Here is a 23,344-nt window from a genome sequence, read left to right on the forward strand (position 1 = left end):
ATTGATTTAAATGCAAGTGACACTGTGGACTGCATTGGGACAGAGATGGTCCATGGACAGCCAATACGGACGCCTTGGGGAACAAAGCCTGCACTGCCAGTTGGGATGAATGAGATGATGACATAAGCAAATATTAGACACCCCCCCCCAAAGAGAGACCCAGCCTTGATTTTTATTTTTTATATTGAGAGAGAGATCCCAGACATCACCAAATGAACTGAGACCCCACCGCATGTTATCAGTTAAAGGCAACGTATTCCTCTCTAATGGAAATTTTACTACCTCTATTACAGGAAACAACCTCCCTGCCTCATTTGCCATTGGAACGTTAGGCCCGCTTGTCGTCACAGGGCCAGAAAACGCTTGAGTCAGAATACTGATCATCGTTTGAGGAGTGACGAAGGAATTTGTGAGCACGATAAGAATCCTGTTTCCCTCTGGTCAGAGATTGGATGGAGAGTCCTCAGCTCCACATCCCTGCAACACACTCCCCTTCGCCAACAACTGCCTCACACTCCTATTCACCCCACCAGCTCTGTGCATGCCCCCTCATTCACCTGCGATTTTCCCCCCCACAAACCCCTGTTAACCTGCCACCTCCACTGAAGAGTGGGTGAACACACAAACCCCTTGCAGACGGGGCCAGATTTGATCCAGAGTCATTGACTTAACAGGACCATAACACCACCTGTGGCATAAATATTCCCAAACCAATGCTCTAGGGCACTGGGAGAGCAAACAGCTCAAATTCTGCATTTGAGAAGTTTGAACTGCTGCACAACCATCAGGATCAAAGAACTTCCCACTCCGCTTCGCTATCTTATACTTACTCCCTTTGGATTTGATATTGCACTTGATTTCATTAGTTAGCCACGGCTGCCATTTGCATCTCCTAGAGCCTTTCCTCCACTTTGGAATAAATTTGTCCTGAATCCTGTGAAAAATGTCCAAAAATACCTGCCATTTTTCCCGAGTTTCCTCCCAGCTAGTGTATCTTTCCATTTTATTTTGGCTAGCTCCTCCCTCATAGCTGCATAATCCCCTTTATTTAACTGCAGTACAGATGGTTCCGACTTCCTTTCCTTTTCCCTTTCTAATTGCAGCTCAAAAGTAACCATACCATGGTCACTATTCCCTATGGCTCCCCTACATCGAGGTCACTTATTAACTCTGTGTCGCTGCACAGCACCAAGTCCAGAATCGACTTCCCCCTGGTATGTTCCTCCACTAGCTGCTCCAAGAAAGTATCTCGTAGACATTCAATAAACTCACTCTCTTGTGTTCCTGCCCCCGTCTGATTATCCCAGTCCACCTTCATGTTGAAGTCCCCCATAACTACCGTATTGCTACCATTTTGACATGCCACTCTTAATTCCTGATTTATACTGCCACCGATATCTGAGCTACTTTTCGGAGGCCTGTAAATGACCCCCATTATGGTCCTCATGCCTTTACAATTTCTTAATTCTATCAAAACAGACTCTACCCACCTGTTTCAATGTCTTTCCTTTCAAACGCCTGAATTTCATTTCTTACCAACAGAGCTACCCCACCCCCCCTTCCCAACTTTCTGTCTTTTCTATAGGACGTGTACCCGGGAACATTGATTTCCCAATCCTTTCGTGGGAATTCGGTCGTGTCCACAGGAAAAAGGGAATCTCAGGGTTGGATGTGATGTCGTGTATGTTCTCTGCCAATCAATGGGAAATCTCCAAATCTTCAATCTTGGTGCAAGAGCCCACGAGGTACAAACCAACCATCTCCTGTCCAAGCTGCAGATTGCAAGGGCTGTAAAGTGCTGCCACCGCCTGTTCACACTGAGTACTGCATGCATGAAGCTAGGGAGAGAGAGAGAGAGAGAGAGGTATAATACCACCACCTGGTGTCCAGACTCGCGAACTACAGGATACATGATTTTTATTTTTCATGGGAGTGTTGGAGAATGAGAGGAGACTTGATTAAGGTTAACAAAATAGAGCAAGATGGATAATATGGAGCTCCAATGAACAGGGAGGTCTCACCTGTGAAGGAGCAAGTGTGAGATCTCCCAGTTCATTCTTGCTCAGGCAGTGGTGGCCAATTCAAGACAGCTCCAATTAGGGGAAGAGAATATGCTGTTTCAGGTCATGGGTTTGAAACGGTTTCCCCAGTTGTGCCATTCAGACTCAAGAGAGCAGATGCTTGCAGACAGGAAGGAAACCTAGTTTTATTGTGGAGAATTGCTTGTTTTTTAGGGTGAAGGTTGTTTGTGGTCTGAGATTCCTAAATATTTTACAATGGAAGCAGCACTTTTCCTTGTGCCTGATTGCTACATAGCGGGTAAAATGTCTCAAATCTATCGCTCAGCCAGTACTTTTGGTCATTGATTTGGAGAGAGAGTGATGGCTTGGCAATATTTATAGCATGGTGAGTCCAAAGCTCTCAAAGTGACAGTGTGGAAGGAGTTTGTCTGTTCTTTGTGTTTTCTGCCACCCTTGAGAACTTAAAAAGTGTCCGTGAATTGTGGTATTGGTGAGACACAAGCTTGTTTTGCCCTCTTTTTGTTCTGTATGTCTATAAAGTTTCAGTTTAGGGATAAAATGTCCAGACACTTCTGTTCAAAAGTCTAGTAACCAAATCAGATTCTCTCGAGTTCTTGTCATGGATATGCATCAAGAAGCCTGTTTAGCAGCAGTCGTGCTGCATTAGAGGTGCACTTTTCAAAAATAATGAGTTTGAAACCAGAAAAAGATCAGGTCGTGCCCAAAGGTTCATCTGTGCTGTTGAATTGAATTGATGCCCCCAGGTCCAGAATGTGCACTTCCACCCCATGGTCTTGAGCTTCCCAAATCGCCAATGAACTTACGGCCCCCTTGAGCTGTGGAGTGTGGGAGGAAATCCACACAGACACCGAGAGGATGTAGAAACTTCTTGCAGTCAGTGCTCACTTGATCCTGGGGTGACTCGTGCTGGAGAGGTGGGACTACTGTCCTGCCTTCACCTTGTGATGGCTGATTTTTGTCTGTTGGTGGATGGACATCTGACATGATATTCCCTTGGCCTTGAGGGAAAGAAGAGTAGAAATTGCAAGGGCTCTGACAGAAATATTTAAAACCTGTTTGTCCACGGGTGAGGTGCCAGAGGAATGGATGTAATCTAATGTTCCTTTGTTGAAAAACGGCTTCAAAAGCCAACCAGGTGAGCCTGACAGTGATAGGTTAATTATTGGAGGGTAATCAGAGAGTACCTCGAAAACAATCTGTTCAAATAGCTGGCCTTGATCAACCATAGCATAGAATACGGGAGTCGGGCAGTGAGGTTGAGACTAGACAAGATATTGGTGAGGCCCTGTTGAGAGTACTGTGTGCAGTTCTGGTCACCAAATGAGAGGAAAGCTATCAACAAAGTCGAGAGGGTGCAGAGAAGATTTAAGTCAATGTTACCTGGATATCAGCAACTAGATTACAAAGAAAGATTGAGCAAATGAAGTCTTTATTCTTTGGATTGTAGATGGTTGAGAGGGGATTTGATCGAGGTCTTTAAATTACTAGGAGGATAGAACGAGTTGATGTGGATAGACTTTTTTCATTGCGGGGAGCAGGGATTGAAACAGGAGGTAAAAGTTTGGAAGTAACATGAGGGGGAACTTCTTTACTCAGAGTGGTGGCTGAGTGGAGTGAGCTTCTGGGAGAAATAGTGGCGGCAGGGTCCATTTTGTCATTTCAGGGAAAATTGGAGGGGAGGGGAATGCAGAGAGGTGGTACGAGAGGAGAGTATTTAGTTCAGTGCAGAGAAGAAGGGCCAAGTGACCTGTTTCTGTGCTGTAATTGTTATAGGGTTAAAATGTGTGGCAGTAACTTGGAAGTCCGATGCGTATTTGGGAATGGGTCGATGGCCACACTGAAATAGGCCGTTGATTCCCACTTGAAATAATTACATCGAATTCACGGAACAAATTTGAATTTCTCTTTTGAAGATTTGGGATGTGTATTTACCAATTGTCGGAATTAAGTTTTAACCACCCAACACGAACTTTCTGTCTCCTAAAACCAAGAAAACCAAGATTTTATTTGAGAGTTTTGGTCAATTTTTATAAATACTATCTAGATGTTTTCTCTCTTTATTGTTTTCTATTGGGCAGCTGTGGGAGGGGTTACTTTTGAAATCACTATGCATTAATTTTATCTTATTTTCAAATAAGAAATTTAAGTTTTTAATGCATATGTTAAATTAAATGTAAAAATGTAACAAATAAGATGAATGAAGAATTGTTTCAGGAACTGGCGATCTTCCACGAGTGCCGTCAACCCCAGGAAGCAGGAATGTGTGAATGAAACACAAAACTGGCCAGAAGAACTGAGGAAACACAGCTAAAAGTGTCCAAAAAGGTGCTGATGCCATCTTGATTTTAATGCAGGTGACACCGAGGAATGCGTTGGGGCAGAGATGGTCTATGGACAGCCAATACGGACGCCTTGGGGAACAAAGCCCGCACCACCAGTAGGGATGGATAATGGTGGGTAATGAATAAGCATATATTAGAGACACCGAGAGAGAGCGACACACACATACCCAGACAGACAGACAGACACAGACACAGAGAGACAGATACAGACACACAGAGAAACAGACAGAGACAGAGAAAGAAACACTGACAGTGAGAGAGAGACATACAGAGACACAGACAGAGACACAAACAGACAGAGACACAGACAGAGACACACACAGAGACACACACAGACAGAGACACACACAGACAGACAGATAGAGAGACACACACACAGACAGAGAGAGAGACACGCACACAGAAAGAGACAGAGAGACACACATAGAGACAGAGACAGACACACACACGACACAAAGAGACAGACACACACACACAGCCAGAGACAGAGACAAACACACGACACAGAGAGAGACACACACACACAGATACATACACACAGACATAGATAGAGAGAGACACACACACAGAGACATAGACACACAGATATAGAGACACACACAGAGACACAGACAGAGAGACACACAGACAGCGACACAGAGAGAGAGACACACACAAACAGAGAGAGAGAGACACAGACAGAGAGACACACACACGGACACACACAGATACAGAGACACAGAAAGAGACACAGACAGAGAGAGAGAGAGACACACACATACAGACACAGAGAGACACACATTGTGACACAGGGAGAGAGAGACACACACAGACAGTGACACACAAAGAGACACAGACAGAGACACACAAACAGACACAGAGACACACACACAGAGGGAGATACACACAGAGAGACGCAGAGAGAGAGATAGACACAGAGAGAGACACAGACACAGAGAGAAACACAGACAGAGAGACACTCAGACACAGAGACATACAGACACAGAGACAGGCACAGAGAGACATACAGACACAGAGAATCACACAGTCACAGATACACACACAGACCGATTGACAGACAGAGAGACACACAGACAGAGAGAGAGACACACACACAGAGACAGACACAGAGAATCACACACAGACACAGAGAGACACACAGAGACATAGAGAGAAACACACAGACGTAGTGACACACGCACACAGACAGACAGAGACCCCTTGGTTGTGCCCTTCACCTTCGCACTTAACTCCCTCATCTCTCCTGGCAGGATCTCATCACCTTTCCTACCCGTGGACTATGACATCTGTCTGCTCATCCTCCTTCCTGAGAATGGTGTGAACTCTACCCTAGAAACCCCACAGCAAAGAAAAGGGACCCTTCAGCCCTTCTCGTCCATGGTGAAATATCATTCTGCCAGTCTCATCGACCTGCACCCAGTCCCTAACCCTCCTGACTTCCCACATCCATGGATCTCTGCAATTGATTCTTAAAACGTAAGAGTTTGAATGTTAAATGGTACACCATTGAGGAGTGTTGTCAAACAAAGGGATTGAGGAACTGTGGTACAGACCTGCCCGAAAGTGGAGTCCCATGTGGAGATGGGGGGGTGGGGTGGGGGGAGTGAAGAAAGCTTCTGGTATTTTGGCCTTCAGAAATGAGAGGATTGAGTGCAGGAGGTGGGAGGCCACGAGGAAGTTGGACGAGGCATGGGCGAGGCCAACTTGGGAACATTGTGTGCCGTTTGGGTGGCCGGAGGAGAGGAAGGATAGGAATGAGACAGCGCGTCGAGGAGAGGGACAAAGAAGGGGTTGGCTTTCGGGGTTTGAGTTCCAGGGGAAGGTTGGACGGGCTGGGACTTTATTCCCTGGAGCGTAGAAGATTGAGGAAGATTTGAAAATTGTGAGGGGGGACGGATCGTGTCCATGGGGACAGGCTGTTTCCAAGGAGATTGGGAGAGATTCAAATAGGAGGACATGGATTGAGATTGAAGCGGGATTTTTTTCCCTCAGAGGGGGGTGGGAACGTGGAATGAGCTTTGGGCCAAGGTGGTGGAGGTGGGATGGACTGGACTCTTGGGGGGGAATGTGGGGCAGGTCCTGGTGTGGAAATGTGCAGCCTGAAGGGGAGATGGACTGGAGGCCCGAGGCAGATCTCGGACCCTTCCCCAGTGGGACTGGGCTGGCAAGAGATCCCGTGGAGGGGTGGCTTAAGCTCTCGCGAGAGCGACCCCTGGGGGCCGCCATGTTATGGATCTTTCCCGCCTTTGGAGCAGTTGGTCGCGAGCGGGAGAGGTTCGTGTCGGTGCTTCACGGGCGGGAATCGGGGCATTTAGGGAGCGAGACCAGGGAGGAGGGAGTTTCCACGGGTCGCCCTTTGGGTCTGGGGCGGCCGGAGCTCGGAGGGGAACGGGCGGGGAGATGGTTGTGAGGTGGGGCCGGGGAACCGTGAGGGAGTTTGGGTCGGGGTGACATTAGGGTTTCTGGTAGTCGGGGCCCGCGAGGCTGAGGGGGGGCGGGGGCCGCGAGTCTGAGGGGGGTCGGGGCCCGCGAGACTGAGGGGGGTCGGGGCCCGCGAGACTGAGGGGGGTCGGGGCCCGCGAGGCTGAGGGGGGTCGGGGCCCGCGAGGCTGAGGGGGGTCGGGGCCCGCGAGACTGAGGGGGGTCGGGGGCCGCGAGACTGAGGGGGGTCGGGGGCCGCGAGACTGAGGGGGGTCGGGGGACGCGAGACTGAGGGGGGTCGGGGACCGCGAGGTTGAGGGGGGACGGGGACCCCGAGCTTGAGGGGGGTCGGGGCCGGCGAGGCTAAGGGGGGTCGGGGCCGGCGAGGCTGAGGGGGGGCGGGGCCCGCGAGGCTGAGGAGGGGCGGGGCCCGCGAGGCTGAGGAGGGGCGGGGCCCGCGAGGCTGAGGAGGGGCGGAGCCCGCGAGGCTGAGGAGGGGCGGGTCGGGGCCCGCGAGGCTGAGGGGGGGCGGGTCGGGGGCCGCGAGACTGAGGGGGGACGGGGACCGCGAGGTTGAGGGGGGACGGGGACCCCGAGCTTGAGGGGGGACGGGGACCCCGAGCTTGAGGGGGGTCGGGGCCGGCGAGGCTAAGGGGGGTCGGGGCCGGCGAGGCTGAGGGGGGTCGGGGCCCGCGAGGCTGAGGGGGGTCGGGGCCCGCGAGGCTGAGGGGGGTCGGGGCCCGCGAGGCTGAGGGGGGGGTCGGGGCTCGCGAGGCTGAGGGGGGGGTCGGGGCCCGCGAGGCTGAGGGGGGGTCGGGGGCCGCGAGACTGAGGGGGGTCGGGGGCCGCGAGACTGAGGGGGGTCGGGGGACGCGAGACTGAGGGGGGTCGGGGACCGCGAGGTTGAGGGGGGACGGGGACCCCGAGCTTGAGGGGGGTCGGGGCCGGCGAGGCTAAGGGGGGTCGGGGCCGGCGAGGCTGAGGGGGGGCGGGGCCCGCGAGGCTGAGGAGGGGCGGGGCCCGCGAGGCTGAGGAGGGGCGGAGCCCGCGAGGCTGAGGAGGGGCGGGTCGGGGCCCGCGAGGCTGAGGGGGGGCGGGTCGGGGGCCGCGAGACTGAGGGGGGACGGGGACCGCGAGGTTGAGGGGGGACGGGGACCCCGAGCTTGAGGGGGGACGGGGACCCCGAGCTTGAGGGGGGTCGGGGCCGGCGAGGCTAAGGGGGGTCGGGGCCGGCGAGGCTGAGGGGGGTCGGGGCCCGCGAGGCTGAGGGGGGTCGGGGCCCGCGAGGCTGAGGGGGGTCGGGGCCCGCGAGGCTGAGGGGGGTCGGGGCCCGCGAGGCTGAGGGGGGGGTCGGGGCTCGCGAGGCTGAGGGGGGGTCGGGGCCCGCGAGGCTGAGGGGGGGTCGGGGCCCGCGAGGCTGAGGGGGGGTCGGGGCCCGCGAGGCGGAGGGGGGGTCGGGGCCCGCGAGGCGGAGGGTGGGGTCGGGGCCCGCGAGGCGGAGGGGGGGGGTCGGGGCCCGCGAGGCGGAGGGGGGGGTCGGGGCCCGCGAGGCGGAGGGGGGGGGTCGGGGCCCGCGAGGCGGAGGGGGGGGTCGGGGCCCGCGAGGCGGAGGGGGGGGTCGGGGCCCGCGAGGCGGAGGGGGGGGGTCGGGGCCCGCGAGGCGGAGGGGGGGGGTCGGGGCCCGCGAGGCGGAGGGGGGGGGTCGGGGCCCGCGAGGCGGAGGGGGGGGGTCGGGGCCCGCGAGGCGGAGGGGGGGGGTCGGGGCCCGCGAGGCTGAGGGGGGGTCGGGGACCCGCGAGGATGAGAGGGGTGTGGGAACCCAGAAGGGTGAGGGGGACCTGAGAGCCTGAGGCAGACCCGGGAAGCTCAGGGGGTTGAGGACTCAGAACGGTGAGGGGGTCGGGGAACATTGGATGGGAATGAGCGGGAAGTTTGTGATGGATGTGAGGGGGCTGGGGATGGGGACCTGCATGTGGAATGGGTGGTGGGGCCAATAATAGAAAGGTTCCACTTTTCCACAGGACTCTCTGTTCCTCAAGTAGATGCGGCAGTGATGTTCCCCCCACCCCATCGAGCGCCAGGATTCCAGGCGTGGGGGTCGATGAGGGATCAGGGATGCTATGAGGGCGGTCGACAGTCTGACCCGTTTGGCGACCCCTGACCTCAACCATCATGTTACTAAAAGGAATGGATGAAGGTCTGGCAGAGGATGAGGTTTGTCTTCATTTTGGTGAGGCATTTGATAGGCTCCACAGACTTAGTCATAAGGCTTGGGATCTATGGATGTGTGGATTCAGAAATGGCTTAACTGCAGAAAGCATTTGGATATGGGCATGGATGGGAGGGGTATGAAGGGATATGAAATGGGTGCTTGTCAGTGGGATGAGAAAATCAGTTCACCACAGACTGGAAGGTTTCTGTGCTGGAATGAGACGTCATTAACAATGACACCGACAGCCCAATCCTCTTTCTGCCAGTTCCGCTGCAGACATTAGAAGACGGTCCTGTTTAAAATAATCCGAATAACCCTGGGCGCGGACCCACCGAAGCCACAGTTTAGTTCCTGCACCTCAGATGGTGAAATCTACAGATTTTTCTTTAAAATATTGTTTACATTGTAAAACAATTTGAAAAGTGCATTAACTTTAGTGAATACCCACACTCCTGTTCGGCTCCGAATCATGGGTCCTCTACCGGCATCACCTACGGCTCCTAGAACGCTTCCACCAGCGTTGTCTCCGCTCCATCCTCAACATCCATTGGAGCGCTTTCATCCCTAACGTCAAAGTACTCGAGATGGCAGAGGTCGACAGCATCGAGTCCACGCTGCTGAAGATCCAGCTGCGCTGGATGGGTCACGTCTCCAGAATGGAGGACCATCGCCTTCCCAAGATCGTGTTATATGGCGAACTCTCCACTGGCCACCGTGACAGAGGTGCACCAAAGAAAAGGTACAAGGACTGCCTAAAGAAATCTCTTGGTGCCTGCCACATTGACCACCGCCAGTGGGCTGATAACGCCTCAAACCGTGCATCTTGGCGCCTCACAGTTTGGCGTGCAGCAACCTCCTTTGAAGAAGACCGCAGAGCCCACCTCACTGACAAAAGGCAAAGGAGGAAAAACCCAACACCCAACCCCAACCAACCAATTTTCCCCTGCAACCGCTGCAACCGTGTCTGCCTGTCCCGCATCGGACTTATCAGCCACAAACGAGCCTGCAGCTGACGTGGACTTTTTACCCCCTCCATAAATCTTCGTCCGCGAAGCCAAGCCAAAGAAGAATGTTCAATTCAAAAGGAAAAAATAATGAAAAAATCTTAATTCAAAGCCCGAGCGCTAAGCAAGGTTCAAAAAAAAACACACAGGAATAAAGTGCCAACATCCTGCAGATGGATTTATCAGTGGCTAAGGACCAGATTTATTCTCGTCTCTCGCCGTGCACACACGAAGATGAGAGCAGTGTTTGAGATGCTCCAGGCTCCGTGTTACAACGTATACCCAGCCAGAAAGAATTCCGATCCATATCCCCACGTTTTTATTCCTGGGGCTGACGGCAGGGTTCAGCCTGAAATAGCAGAGGATGAGAATCCAGGCAAAAGGACAGAAGCCCAGACCAAAGCAAAAATTGCAGCAGAAGGATTTAGTTCCACCGGTAGCGAGAGAGGGAGAGTGGAAGGACACTTTCAGAATGCCCATAGGATTTAACCTGTTTAAAAGCAGGTGGCACAAATCTGTGCAGAGGGGCACAATTTAAAGGCGATTGCAGATGTTTGATTGGGAAGCTGCAGGAATTCAGCCCATCAGAATGAAGTAAATGCAATATCCATAGAGAGAAACCTTGGGCTTTTCTCTGGAGTGATGCAGGAAGCTCATGGACTGAATGGCTTTGTGGCAGAGCTTGGTGGAGGAGCAGGCAGTGCTGAGGAAACAGAAGGCTGCTGAAGGACTTGTAAAAAGAGAACGTGCAGAAGGCTGCGGGTGCCTGGAGCACATGGCCGGGGAGGATTGTGGAGTCTGGAATAATAGGGACATTTAACATTTAGACAGGCACATCGATGCAACAAAAATAGTGGGTTATGGATTTGAGGGGTGAAAGGTTCAGTTTGTAGTAGGTTTGAGCAGGTGTCTTGTGACAGCAATACACCTGAGCAAAAAGCTCTACAAAAGTATGGACATCGCCCAGGACATCTCAGGTAAAAAGCCTCCACCATTGAGAACATTTGCTGGGAATGATGCTGTCAGAGAGCATCAGGAATCAAGGATCCACGTCACCCGCTCTGTTCTCACTGCTCCCATCAGGAAAGAGGTATAGCCAGGTTCAGGAATAGCCCTTCATCACGAGACTCAACACACATTCAGGGACTTTTCCTTTTGCACTTTGAATTTTTTCTCTCTCAATTCCAGTTTGTTTTCATATCCAAATTTTCAGAGATTACAAGTAGATGAGCCCAGTTGGGGAAACTTGGTTTTGGTCTATGTAATGGTTACTTTTATCCCCTTTTATTGTTCATTTATATTAGTGTCTGGGCCACTATGTGGTCCAGATACAGCTGACAGACCTTTACCAAAGGGTCACGTTTATGTGATTTTTTTTTTTCCGTAGGTAACAGCAGTTCATTTCCACAGCCCAGCGGACATCCAATTGATCGTGATACATATTTTCGCGAAGGCCAGTGCTATTTTTATAAATGAGATTAGATATTTGGTCAAGTTGTCGCTTGTTTCCATGAAGATATTGCTCCAGGTCTCACGCGGAGGCCACTCCTGTGATCGTGGTTAATTTTTCTGCGCTTTCTTGCCAAAATGGCCTCACTTTCACTCACGACCACGTAGAAAAGTTTAATGAAGCTCATCATCCCATTGGCCTTCATAACTATCCTATCAACCTGAGCGGCAACCTTGAGGGATATTTGGATTTGAACCCCAAAGTCCCTCTCTTTATCCTCACTCATGTAACCGACTGGTAACCTTGTACCCAGCCTTCTGGTTTGTCCTTCCAAAATGCATCACCTCACACTTACCTGGATTGAAATCCACCTGCAACTTTTCTGCCCAAATCTGCATCCTGTCTGTATCCTCTTGTATCCTTTGACAACTTTACAGACCCAGACTTACTGACCCAACTTCTGCCTCTTCATGCAGGTCATTTATAAAAATCAACAAGAGCAGGGGTCCCAGAACAGATCCTTGTGGCACTCCACTCCTCTCTGCTTTCTTCCAACAAGATAATTTTTTATCCACAGCCAAAGTTACCCTGATCCTTTGCCAAATTACTTTCTGATGAGTCTCGTCAAATTCTTGCTAAAATCCATGTAGACCACATCTACCACACGACCCTCATTCATTTCCTTTGTTACCCCACTCAAATAAAACTCATTTAGACTCATGAGGCATGACCTTCCCATCACAAAGCCATGCTGACTGTCTTTGAGAAGTCTGTACTTCTGCAAATGCTCATAGATCCTACACTGGTCTATAATTCCCAAGATTCTCCCCATTACATTTTCTAAACAAGGCGACTGCATTTGATGGTTTGCGCTGGATTTTGGGGGCAGGGGGCTGGGTGTTTGTGGGCAAGGGCTGGGTTTGGGGGCTGTAGGGGACTCAGGGAATTCTCTTTTCCTCTTGACTGCAAGGAACACTATGTCTAACTTCCTGCTGATGTGACTCTGTCTGCTTTATGACTGACTGAAGTGAATTTTGTGTAATATTGCACTTTATACCATGACCATCAATTGAATTTTGATCTTGGCATGTTTGGAAGAATGTTCTTAGTGACAGTGACCCAGGTTCAAATCTGTCACCATGTAAGGGGTTTGAGTGTTTTTTTTTCTCACCCTTGTTGAAGTCGAGTTCCTGTCAAGGTACAAAAAGGTACAGAAAAAACCACAAACTCTAAAACACAGTCTTTATTGAGTCATGCCAGCAGGAATGAGGGGTACCAGTGGTGGGTGAACAGACTCACCTCACTATCAATGTTTGAACGGCAGTTAAAGAACACAGTCACATGGTAGAGCTTTTAAGACATTTTCCTGCCAACAAATTGGATAACATTTCTTGGAAGGTATTAGTACAGCTTCTGCTTTACATTTTGCACATCCTCTTCCTCAAGACATAGAAAGGATTTGTTGTTGGCAATTTAATCTCATGTGCCCGTTATAATTAAGAACATCCTTCTGGTCTACAAAATTTCAACAGAAATCTGGAAGGGTTGCTCACAGTACCCATTGGTAATCATTCTCTGCCTGTCTGATTTCTGGTTTACAATTTACACATGTAAATGTCTAGTTTCATAGTAATTTTTAATTCTTGAAGTTGACAATGGTGGCTAACAGTTCAAAGCAGAAACTGCCATTCTGGGACTGAGTGGTGCTCAAGGCTTCTTGCAGCCTTTGGATCAGGCCTGATGAGCCTCCTTCAGGTGGCCAGAATACCCCCGATGTAAAGTCACATATTCTACCCGAATGCGGCTGTATGGAGGCCATGTGAAAGAGCCTGATGTGGATCGGAGGAGTACTTACCAATCTTCCTTCGGGAGGTATGATCTCCGTGTCTGAGCAATTCCCCCGAGGACCCTGAATGCAGCCGCCTGATGATAATCAGCCAGGGACCCAAATCCCCGCGCCTGACAGCCCCCCTCCTCGTGCCCGACAACCCACCCTTCCCGCGTCCGACAGCCCCATTCACCTCACCCGAGAGCCCCCATCACCGCGCCCGACACCACCCATCACTGCTGCCTGACAGCCTCCCCTGCCCCAACATCCTGAGCCAGCCGCACCTGCCCTGATGCCCTCCGCTGACAGGAACTGGAGTGCGCTCTGAGGCGCCTCTCCGACAGCTGTCCCTTTCAGGCTGCCACCTGAAAGAACATTCCATAGGGCTGTTTTTGCTTCTGCAGACTGATTCTTGACGTAGAATGTAGCTGAAAGTGGCTCCAGCTGTAGTCAATTCGCACTATTGTTTTAGAGATGAGGCAGGCATTAGGATATGAGACTCAGTCGAGGAGTTGAGAATTGATTCCTGTCTGAAATGTCCTTGGTCACTCTCTCTCCTAGCTTCCTGGCAAAATCTGTGTGATGATGTCTTCATCAGAATTATCAGAACAAGATCCAGCTAATATTCTGCACCCTTCATCAAATTGGAAAGTGAATGGGGGGATTTGTGTGGTCAGGGCTTAGTATGACACAGAATGATGCAGACACAGGAAATGTGAGCAGGCTCTTACCACTTTAATGAGGAGATATATATACAAGAGGATGTGACTTTAGGGTGAAAGTGGAAAGGTTTAGGGGGAACTTCGAAACTTAATGAGTGGTGGGAGTGTGGAACAAGCTGCCATCTGATGTGGTGGGTGCAGGCTCAGTCTTCAGTTTGAAGAATAAATTGGATAGCGACAAGGATGGAGAAGTCTCGAGTGTTATGGAAATGGGTGCAGGTCAGTAGGACGAGTGGAATGATGTCTTCAGCACAGACTTGAAGGGCTGAATGGGGTGTTGTCTGTGTTTTTCTGGTTCTAATTAATGCCAAGACATTTTGGGCACTAACTATACATCCACACAGAGGGAACCCTGACTGAATCTTTACATTTAAACATAGAGCAGAGTAATTGGCCAAAGGAGCTCTGACCACATAAATAGTCCCATTAACCACCCACCACCCCCCCCCATCCCCCCCCCCCCACACACACACACGTGTCCAGAGTTTGAAGGGTGGGTGAAAAGCAATGTTGGTGTGGGGTGAACATACAAGCAGACCCGTGCAGACGGGGCCAGATTTGAACCAGGGTGACTGACGTGGCAGGACCATTGCACCACCTGTGGCATAAATATTCCCAAGTCATTGCCCTAAACCAATGCTCCAAGGCACTGGGAGAGCAAACAGCTTAAAGTATACCCAATTCTGCATAGTTTGAACTGCTGTACAACCATCAGGAACAAAGAAAACCCTAGTTGGTCTTTTTGAAATTTTCAGCTATCATAGAGCACAAAAGGCTTTCAAACCCACAGTCAAAGAACAAGTCCCCAAAACAAACAGATCTCTGTCATGAGTCAAGGCTCCTCCGACACTCCCTGAGCTGGAAGCATTGGTTACTGTTTTGACCCCACGAACTAATAAACAACATTGATGTTGTCTTGACCACAATGACAAAGGTTGGAGCCAGCCCTTGTTTCAATGTCCAGCAATATTCAGCATTGATACCTCACACCTGAAGGATCAGCCAATTAACTGTTGGCCAGTTTCCAGCTCAGGCCTGGCTCCTGTCTCCATCAATGTGGCCAATAGCGAGAGAGCATCAATTCAGGGGCTGTTAATCAGGTGACAGAAATTCATGGGTTTAAAGCAGGTGAGTTTCTTTCTTCCCCTCCCCCCCCCCCACTCTTCTCTCTTTCCCCTTCCCCTGCTGCCCTCCTCCCCCCCGTGTTCTCCTCCCACTTTCCCCTCTTCTCCCCTTCTCCTATTCTCCAACCCTCTTCACCCCCCTCTTCTTCCCCTCTTCTCCTCCCCTCCTTCCGCTCTTCTCTCTTCCCCTCCCCCCCACCCCGCCCCCACCCCTGTAACCTGTGGCTTTCATCCTGAGATGATGCTGCCATCAGAGGAAGGTAGGAAGCCTGGTTTTACTGTGGCTCCTTTTTCTGGGGTTATTTGAGTTGTTGGAATTTGAAAGTTGAAAGGAATTTGGTGTTCGTGGAAGCCACCGTATGTGGGTAGTTTGCAATCTGGTGTTTTCCATGTGGCTCAGAACGATGGAGCTAGAGAAATGTGTTGGTTTCGTGTGTGTGGTTTACGGTGCATGCAACTTCAGCTCTTGTCTTGGGATGATGGTTTTGGAATGTTTGTACCTGATTGTGTCTGAGGTTTGCCTTTGAAGTGTCGGCTGCTGATGGATGTAGGTGGGCAAGAGCTGGGTTTGGGGATTGCATGGGAAATGGGGAATTCTCTTGCTCTTGAATGCAAGAAGCACTTCATTTAACTTTCTGCTCATGTAACCCTATCTGCCTTATGCATGAATGAAGTGGTTTGTGTAATATTGCACTTTATTACAGGACAATCAATTGAATTTTGATCTTGGCATGTTTAGCAGAATGTTCTTAAAGTGGCAGTGACCCAGGTTCATATCTGTCCCCGTGTAAGGAGTGTTTTTATCTTACCCTTCACAAAATGGGAAGGTGAATGGGGGTATTTGTGTGGTTCTGTTGTGTATGTTTCAAGTTCCTGTCCCTGTGGATGTACATTTTTTTGTGTTCACTCGTAGTAACTCAACCAATTTCTGTAGCGACGCAAATGCTGGAGAGGCTCAGCATGTCAAGCAGAGAACTTTATATAGTACAGATACTTGCCTCATAAAGGGCTCAAGCCTGAAATGCTGGTTGTGTGTTTATCTGAATACTGTCTGGAGCAAACAAACCAGGGTATCCAATCAGAATTGGGTGGGGAGTTTTGTGCATTAAAGTCCTATCAATACAACATTTAAAAAATTTTAGGTTCATCTGTGTCTTAAATCTTTAACGTTATACGTGCAGGACAATAACAGGCCCTTCACCCCCAATTAACCTCCAGTCTCCAGAGAACAGTACAGCACAGAAACAAGTCCTTTGGCCCTTTGAGTGTGTGCTGAACTATTATTTGGCCCATTCCCACTGACCTTCAACCACTATACCATTGCCATTCACATCCCCATCCAAATTCTTCATAATTAAAATTGACTCCTCATTCACCATCACCCAGCAGCTCATTCCATATTCCCTCTACTCTGAACAAATTCCTCCAATTTTCCCTCTCAACTTTTCCCATTTCACTCTTATCCCAAATCCGCTAGTTTGTCTCTGAGTGGATAATGCTGACCTACATTTACTGTCTATCCATCTCATAATTTTAATTTCTGGTCGAGGGCCCAGAAAGGGGACGAGGGCCCAGAAAGGGGACGAGGGCCCAGAAAGGGGACGAGGGCCCAGAAAGGGGACGAGGGCCCAGAAAGGGGACGAGGGCCCAGAAAGGGGACGAGGGCCCAGAAAGGGGACGAGGGCCCAGAAAGGGGACGAGGGCCCAGAAAGGGGACGAGGGCCCAGAAAGGGGACGAGGGCCCAGAAAGGGGACGAGGGCCCAGAAAGGGGACGAGGGCCCAGAAAGGGGACGAGGGCCCAGAAAGGGGACGAGGGCCCAGAAAGGGGACGAGGGCCCAGAAAGGGGACGAGGGCCCAGAAAGGGGACGAGGGCCCAGAAAGGGGACGAGGGCCCAGAAAGGGGACGGGGCCCAGAAAGCGGACGGGGTCCCAGAAGGGTGAGGGGGGACGGGGACCCAGAAGGGTGAGGGGGGACGGGGACCCAGAAGGCTGAGGGGGGACGGGGTCCCAGAAGGCTGAGGGGGGACGGGGTCCCAGAAGGCTGAGGGGGGACGGGTTACCCAGAAGGCTGAGGGGGGACGGGGACCCAGAAGGCTGAGGGGGGACGGGGACCCAGAAGGCTGAGGGGGGACGGGGACCCAGAAGGCTGAGGGGGGACGGGGACCCAGAATGCTGAGGGGGGACGGGGACCCAGAAGGCTGAGGGGGGACGGGGACCCAGAAGGCTGAGGGGGGACGGGGACCCAGAAGGCTGAGGGGGGACGGGGAAGGGGACCCAGAAGGCTGAGGGGGGACGGGGAAGGGGACCCAGAAGGCTGAGGGGGGACGGGGAAGGGGACCCAGAAGGCTGAGGGGGGACGGGGACGGGGTCCCAGAAGGCTGAGGGGGGGACGGGGACGGGGTCCCAGAAGGCTGAGGGGGGACGGGGACCCAGAAGGCTGAGGGGGGCGGGGACCCAGAAGGCTGAGGGGGGACGGGGACCCAGAAGGCTGAGGGGGGACGGGGACCCAGAGGGATGAGGGGGGACGGGGACCCAGAGGGCTGAGGGGGGACGGGGACCCAGAGGGCTGAGGGGGGACGGGGACCCAGAGGGCTGAGGGGAGACGGGGACCCAGAGGGCTGAGGGGGGACGGGGACCCAGAGGGCTGAGGGGGGACGGGGACCCAGAGGGCTGAGGGGGGACGGGGACCCAGAGGGCTGAGGGGGGACGGGGACCCAGAGGGCTGAGGGGGGACGGGGACCCAGAGGGCGGAGGGTGGACTGGGACGTGGACCCAGAGGGCGGAGGGTGGACTGGGACGTGGACCCAGAGGGCGGAGGGTGGACTGGGACGTGGACCCAGAAGGCTGAGGGCATCTGCGAGGCTGAAGGTGGGGGTGTGAACCCGCATGGTTTAGGGAATCCGTGTGGTTGAGGGGATCGGAGAACTGCGAGTTGAAAGGGGACCCGTGAGGGTGAGGGAGTCCCGGCCCCATGGATGGGAATGAGCAGGAAGGGGTGCTGGTCATTCGGACGAGAATATCAGTTCACCACAGACTGTAAGCTTTCAGTTCTGTAATGAGACGTCATTATCTATGACACCGACAGCCCAACCCTCTTTCTCCCAGTTCCACTGCAGACATTGGAAGACGGTCCTCTTTAAAATAATCCAAATACCCCTTGGCGCGGACCCGCCGAAGCCACAGATTAGAATCTGCATCTCAGATGGTGAAGTCTTCAGATTTTTCTTTAAAATATTGTTTACATTGTAAAACCATTTGGAAAGTGCGTTCACATATATTGTAATGTTCAATTCAAAAGGAAAAACTAGCACTAAGCAAGGTTCAAAAAAAACACACAGGAATAAAGTGCCAGCATCCTGGAGATGGATTTCACAGTGACTAAGGACAAGATTTGTTCTTGTCTCTAGCTGTGTACACACGAGGATGAGAGCAGTGTTTGAGATGCTCTAGCCAGAAAGAATTCCGATCCATATCCCCACGGTTTTATTCCTCGTGCTGAGGGCAAGGTTCAGACTGAAATAGCAGAGAATGAGAATCCAGGCAAAAGGACAGAAGCCCAGACCAAGCAACAATTTGAGCAGAAGGATTTAGTTCCACCGGTAGAGAGAGAGAGAGAGAGAGAGAGAGTGGAAGGACACTGTCAGAATGCCCATAGGATTTAACCTGTTTAAAAGCAGGTGGCACAAATCTGTGCAGAGGGGCACAATTTAAAGGCGATTGCAGATGTTTGATTGGGAAGCTGCAGGAATTCAGCCCATCAAAATGAAGTCAATGCAATATCCAGAGAGAGAAACCTTGGGCTTTTCTCTGGAGCGATGCAGGAAGCTCATAGAGTGAATGGATTTGAGGCAGAGCTTGGTGGAGGAGCAGGCAGTGCTGAGGAAACACAAGGCTGCTGAAGGACTTGTATAAAGAGAACGTGCAGAAGGCTGCGGGTGCCTGGAGTGCATGGCCGGGCAGGATGGTGTAGTCTGGAATAATAGGGACCTTTAACATTTAGACAGGCACATTGATGCAAGAAAAATAGTGGGTTTACGGGTGTGAGGGGTGAAAGGTTCAGTTTGGAGTAGGTTTGATCAGTTGTCTTGTGACACCAATACCCCTGAGCAAAAATCTCTACAAAAGTATGTACACTGCCCAGAACATCTCAGGTAAAAACCCTCCACCATTGAGAACATTTGCAGGGAACGCTGCTGTCAGAGAGCAGCAGCAATCAAGGATCCACATCACCCGCTCTGTTCTCACTGCTCCCATCGTGAAAGAGGTATAGCCAGGTTCAGGAACAGCTACTACCCCTTCACCACGAGACTCAACACACATTCAGGGACTCATTTAAAGACTCTCCCTTTTGCACTTTGAATTTTTTCTCTCTCTATTGCAGTTTGTTTTCATATCCACATTTTCAGAGATTACAAGTAGATGAGTCCAGTTGGGGAAACTTGGTTTTGGTCTATATAATGGTTACTTTTACACCCTTTTAATGTTCATTTATATTCGTGTCTGGGCCCCTATATGGTCCAGGTACAGCTGACAGACCTTTACCAAAGGGTCACGTTTATGTGATTTTTTTTTCCCGTAGGTAACAGCAGTTCCTTTCCACAGCCCAGCGTGCTATCGGACATCCAGTTGATCGTGATACATCTTTTCGCGAAGGCCAGTGCTATTTTTATAAATGAGATTAGATATTTGGTCAAATTGTCTCTTGTTTCCATGAAGATATTGCTCCAGGTCTCACGTGGAGGCCACTCCTGTGATCGTGGTTAATTTTTCTGCGCTTTCTTGCCAAAATGGCCTCACTTTCACGCACGACAACGTAGAAAAGTTTAATGAAGCTCATCATCCCATTGGCCTTCATTTCGGTTGAAGCACTGCATGCAGATTTTACAAAGCAGTCTGAGACCCTTTTTCCACGGGAATCCCAGTTCATTGGCCATGCAGTGTCTCAGGTTAGGAAGCCCTTGGTGCCATTTCCACTGGGACACAAGATTGCTTTTCCACTGAACACAACTCATCCCCGGGGTGCGGAGTGTTCTGCCTTCGACTGGAAACAGGTGATTCTCTGCTGTCTCTGTTCCACCGGTTTTACCATCAGGCCGACATCGGCAAACGCCGAGGATATAAGTAGGGGTGGAGGGGGCGTGAAATGACATCATTTGGCACTGGCATTTGGACAGTGTCCCTTTTCCGCTGGACCCTGTCCGAGTAAATTCCCAGGATTGGCCATGAGGGGCTGTACTTTTGAAGTTGAAACACTTTGCAGAGCCAAGTCTTGGAATTTAATTTCTTCAACTATGTACGCTATTTTGGCGCTCCATCCTGTAGGATGTAGGTGGTTCCTTTCATTGCACCTGAATCAATCCCTGACTAATCACAGAGCACTTCTGGTGTAGGGATTGCTTCAAGTGGAATTTGAGTTTGAGAGCATTTTGAAAACCACAGGTCTAAGTTATAGGGAAAGGTTAAGCAAGATTTTTATTCTGCGGAGCAGAAAAGGTTGAGGTTGGATTGGGTTGAGGTATTTAAAATTATTGGGGTTAAGATTGGACGTGGGTTGAGAGAAAGGGGCAGAAGTTTAGAGGAAATGTGAGGGGGGACTTTCACTCAGAGTGGTGGGTGTGTGGAATGGACTTGCAGATGAAGTGGAGGAGGCAGGCTCAATATTAGCACTTAAGGAGAAGTGGGATATGTATTTGGACAGAAAAGGAATGGAGGGTCAAGGGGCGAGTGTAGGTCAATGGAATGAGGTAGGAGAAAGTGTTCGGCGTGGACTCGAAGGGCCAAGTTGGCCTATTTCGATGCTGTAATGGTTAGAGAGGTAAAACGTGTATGTGAACATTTTGGGTCCAGTGACCATAGATTAGTTTCCAATCAATTATGGATAAGAGTGGGGTCTGCTGCAACAGCACCACTCAATCAATGCACCGGACACAGTTAATCAGGAAAGATGTTTATTCAGACTTGTTCCTCTCTTAGGTCTCTTGCCCACGACCTTACCAGAGAGAGGGGGATCTTTTTCTCTTCTATCCATTAGTGACCGGTGTCATCCTCTGTTCTGCTAATATTTTAAAACAGCACTGAGCCCACGTTAAATGTTCCACTTGAAACTCAAACATGTTACAGACTAAACCAAGCCAGTCATCTTTGCTAAAATTAATGATGAGGGAGAAAATGAAGGGAACAGAAAGCAAGGGAGGAACAGGGAGAGGATGCAGAAAATAATGCAGGCTGAATGAGAGGGGAAAGAAACCAGGCTCCAGATGATTAAGGAAGACAAGGCGAAAGAAGGAGACCCTAGGACACTGCCACCCTATGTTGAGAATGAGGACTCAAAAGGTTCCTTGTGGGCAAGGCTATCTGCATGTGCTCCCCAGCAGCCACCGTGACCAGTCCTGCATCTCGCTTGGTTCAATAAAAGGTGGTTTCAGACTTGGCTCTGACGTAAACAATTTGCTCATTTTCAAACCAACTTTCCTCCTTCCGTCATTGACGGCCATGACACTGTGCACGAGTGAGGAAGATGGGGTGAAAGATCTTGAACTGAAAGTTACCTGCAGTAATTGGAAACCTGCCTTCCAGAGAGCTTCAATCATGTGAATGTTTCACCAGTTGTTGGACTTTACCAGCGATGAAACAGCGTCCCACTCCCACAGTGTTTCCTGTTACTAACTTGGACAGGAGTAAAAAAATGATTCGAACAAAAAATTATAAACCAGGGGAAAGATGTACTCTGAAAACAACAAGAAATGTTGTTCATATCCCACTGTGCTCCCGACAGAAGTTAAAATCCAATGGGCTTCATGAACTATATCAGATCAACTCAAAACACATACGGAACTTAGCCCCAGATTATTCCTCTGCCCCCCGTCCTATTAAATGTTGAATCCTGTTGTGTGAAGAAGGAGTTGCCTGGAACGTTAGCCCATCCCAGAAAGCTCACCAGACTTGGATTGCAGATCAACACTTCAGGATGACCAGCCGCAGCTTCATTTAATGCAATGCTTATTCCCCCACCCCCACCAAAAATCTTCAGCATTGCTTAATTGAAACTGGTCTAATTCCAAATAAGATCAGCAATACTTTCGGACCGAGTACAAAAGAGAGAGAGCTGAGGTACCTTCGAAACCCAGAACCAAATACATGCAACATATAGTGGCAGCTCTCCTTGCATCTAATCAAGCAATTTTGAGCCACTATGAACTCTTACCCAAGAGAATTCATCCAACCATCCATGAGTGCATTACTGTCAACTCGAAAGCCGAGAGGGGATTTGGTAGAGTATTTAAAATTACAAGAAGGATGGATAGAGTTGATGTGGATAGGCAATACCATTGCAAGTGGGAGAGATTGAAACAAGAGGTCTTGAGTTAAGAGGCAAAAGTTTTGAAGTAACGTGAGGGGGAACTTCTTGACTCAGAATGGTGGCTGAGTGGAGTGAGCTTCCGGGTGAAATAGTGGCAGCAGGGTCCATTTTGTCATTTAAGAGAAAATTGGAGGGGTGGGGAATGCAGAGAGGTGGTACTGGAGGAGAGTATTTAGTTCAGAACAGACGAGAAGGGCCAAATGACCTGTTTCTGTGCTGTAATTGTTCTAGGGGTAAAATGTGTGGCAGTAACTTGGAAGCCCAACATGAACCTTCCGACTCCTAAAATCAAGAAATTTAAGATGTTAGATTTTATTTGAAAGGTTTGGTAAATTTTTATAAATACTATCCACATGTTTTTTCTTTTTTTCTTTGCATCAGCAAAAATTAAATGAAATGGTTCTTGCAGTCAAGAGCAAGAGAATTCCTGCAAACCAGCCCTTGCCCACAAACACCCCCCACCCCCCCCCCCCCCCCCCCATTCTGGGATCAACCCATCAGCAGCGTCCACTTCAGAGACAAACCTCAGGCACAAACATCCCAAAACCATCATCCCAAGACAAGGGGTTAATTTTTTTAATCACTCTGCATTCATTTGATGTTATTTCAAATAAAAAATTAGTTTTTAATGCATATGTGAAATTAAATAATTTTTAAAAAAATAAGATGAATGAAGAATTATTTCAGGAATTATCAATCATCCACTACTCCCTTTAACCCCAGACACCAGTACTGAATGAAAAACTAAACTTGCCAGATTGACTGAGTAAACAGAGCTAAAATTGGCCAAAAGGTGCTGATGCCATCATTGATTTAAATGCAAGTGACACTGAGGAC

General features: G+C 50.4%; 2 long non-coding RNA genes across 4 annotated transcripts; both read left to right on the top strand.

Moving 5' to 3' along the window:
- The first annotated feature begins 340 nt into the window (after positions 1-340).
- LOC138750607 (uncharacterized) lies at positions 341-4,339 on the top strand. Its single transcript, XR_011349416.1, has 3 exons — positions 341-409; positions 1,586-1,745; positions 4,257-4,339. It is a non-coding gene; the product is annotated as an uncharacterized lncRNA (long non-coding RNA).
- A 1,338-nt stretch (positions 4,340-5,677) lies between these two features.
- LOC138750604 (uncharacterized) lies at positions 5,678-19,785 on the top strand. Of its 3 annotated transcripts, none has more exons than XR_011349410.1 (4): positions 5,678-5,860; positions 8,848-9,019; positions 11,409-11,474; positions 19,727-19,785. It is a non-coding gene; the product is annotated as an uncharacterized lncRNA (long non-coding RNA). The 3 variants fall into 3 exon arrangements; XR_011349411.1 differs by lacking the exon at positions 5,678-5,860 and adding an exon at positions 6,633-6,658; XR_011349408.1 differs by lacking the exon at positions 5,678-5,860 and having other exon boundaries at positions 8,774-9,019.
- The last annotated feature ends 3,559 nt before the right edge of the window (positions 19,786-23,344 follow it).

This window comes from Narcine bancroftii, unplaced genomic scaffold (genome assembly GCF_036971445.1).
Source record: "Narcine bancroftii isolate sNarBan1 unplaced genomic scaffold, sNarBan1.hap1 Scaffold_192, whole genome shotgun sequence".
In the NCBI taxonomy this organism is placed as follows: Eukaryota; Metazoa; Chordata; class Chondrichthyes; order Torpediniformes; family Narcinidae; genus Narcine; species Narcine bancroftii.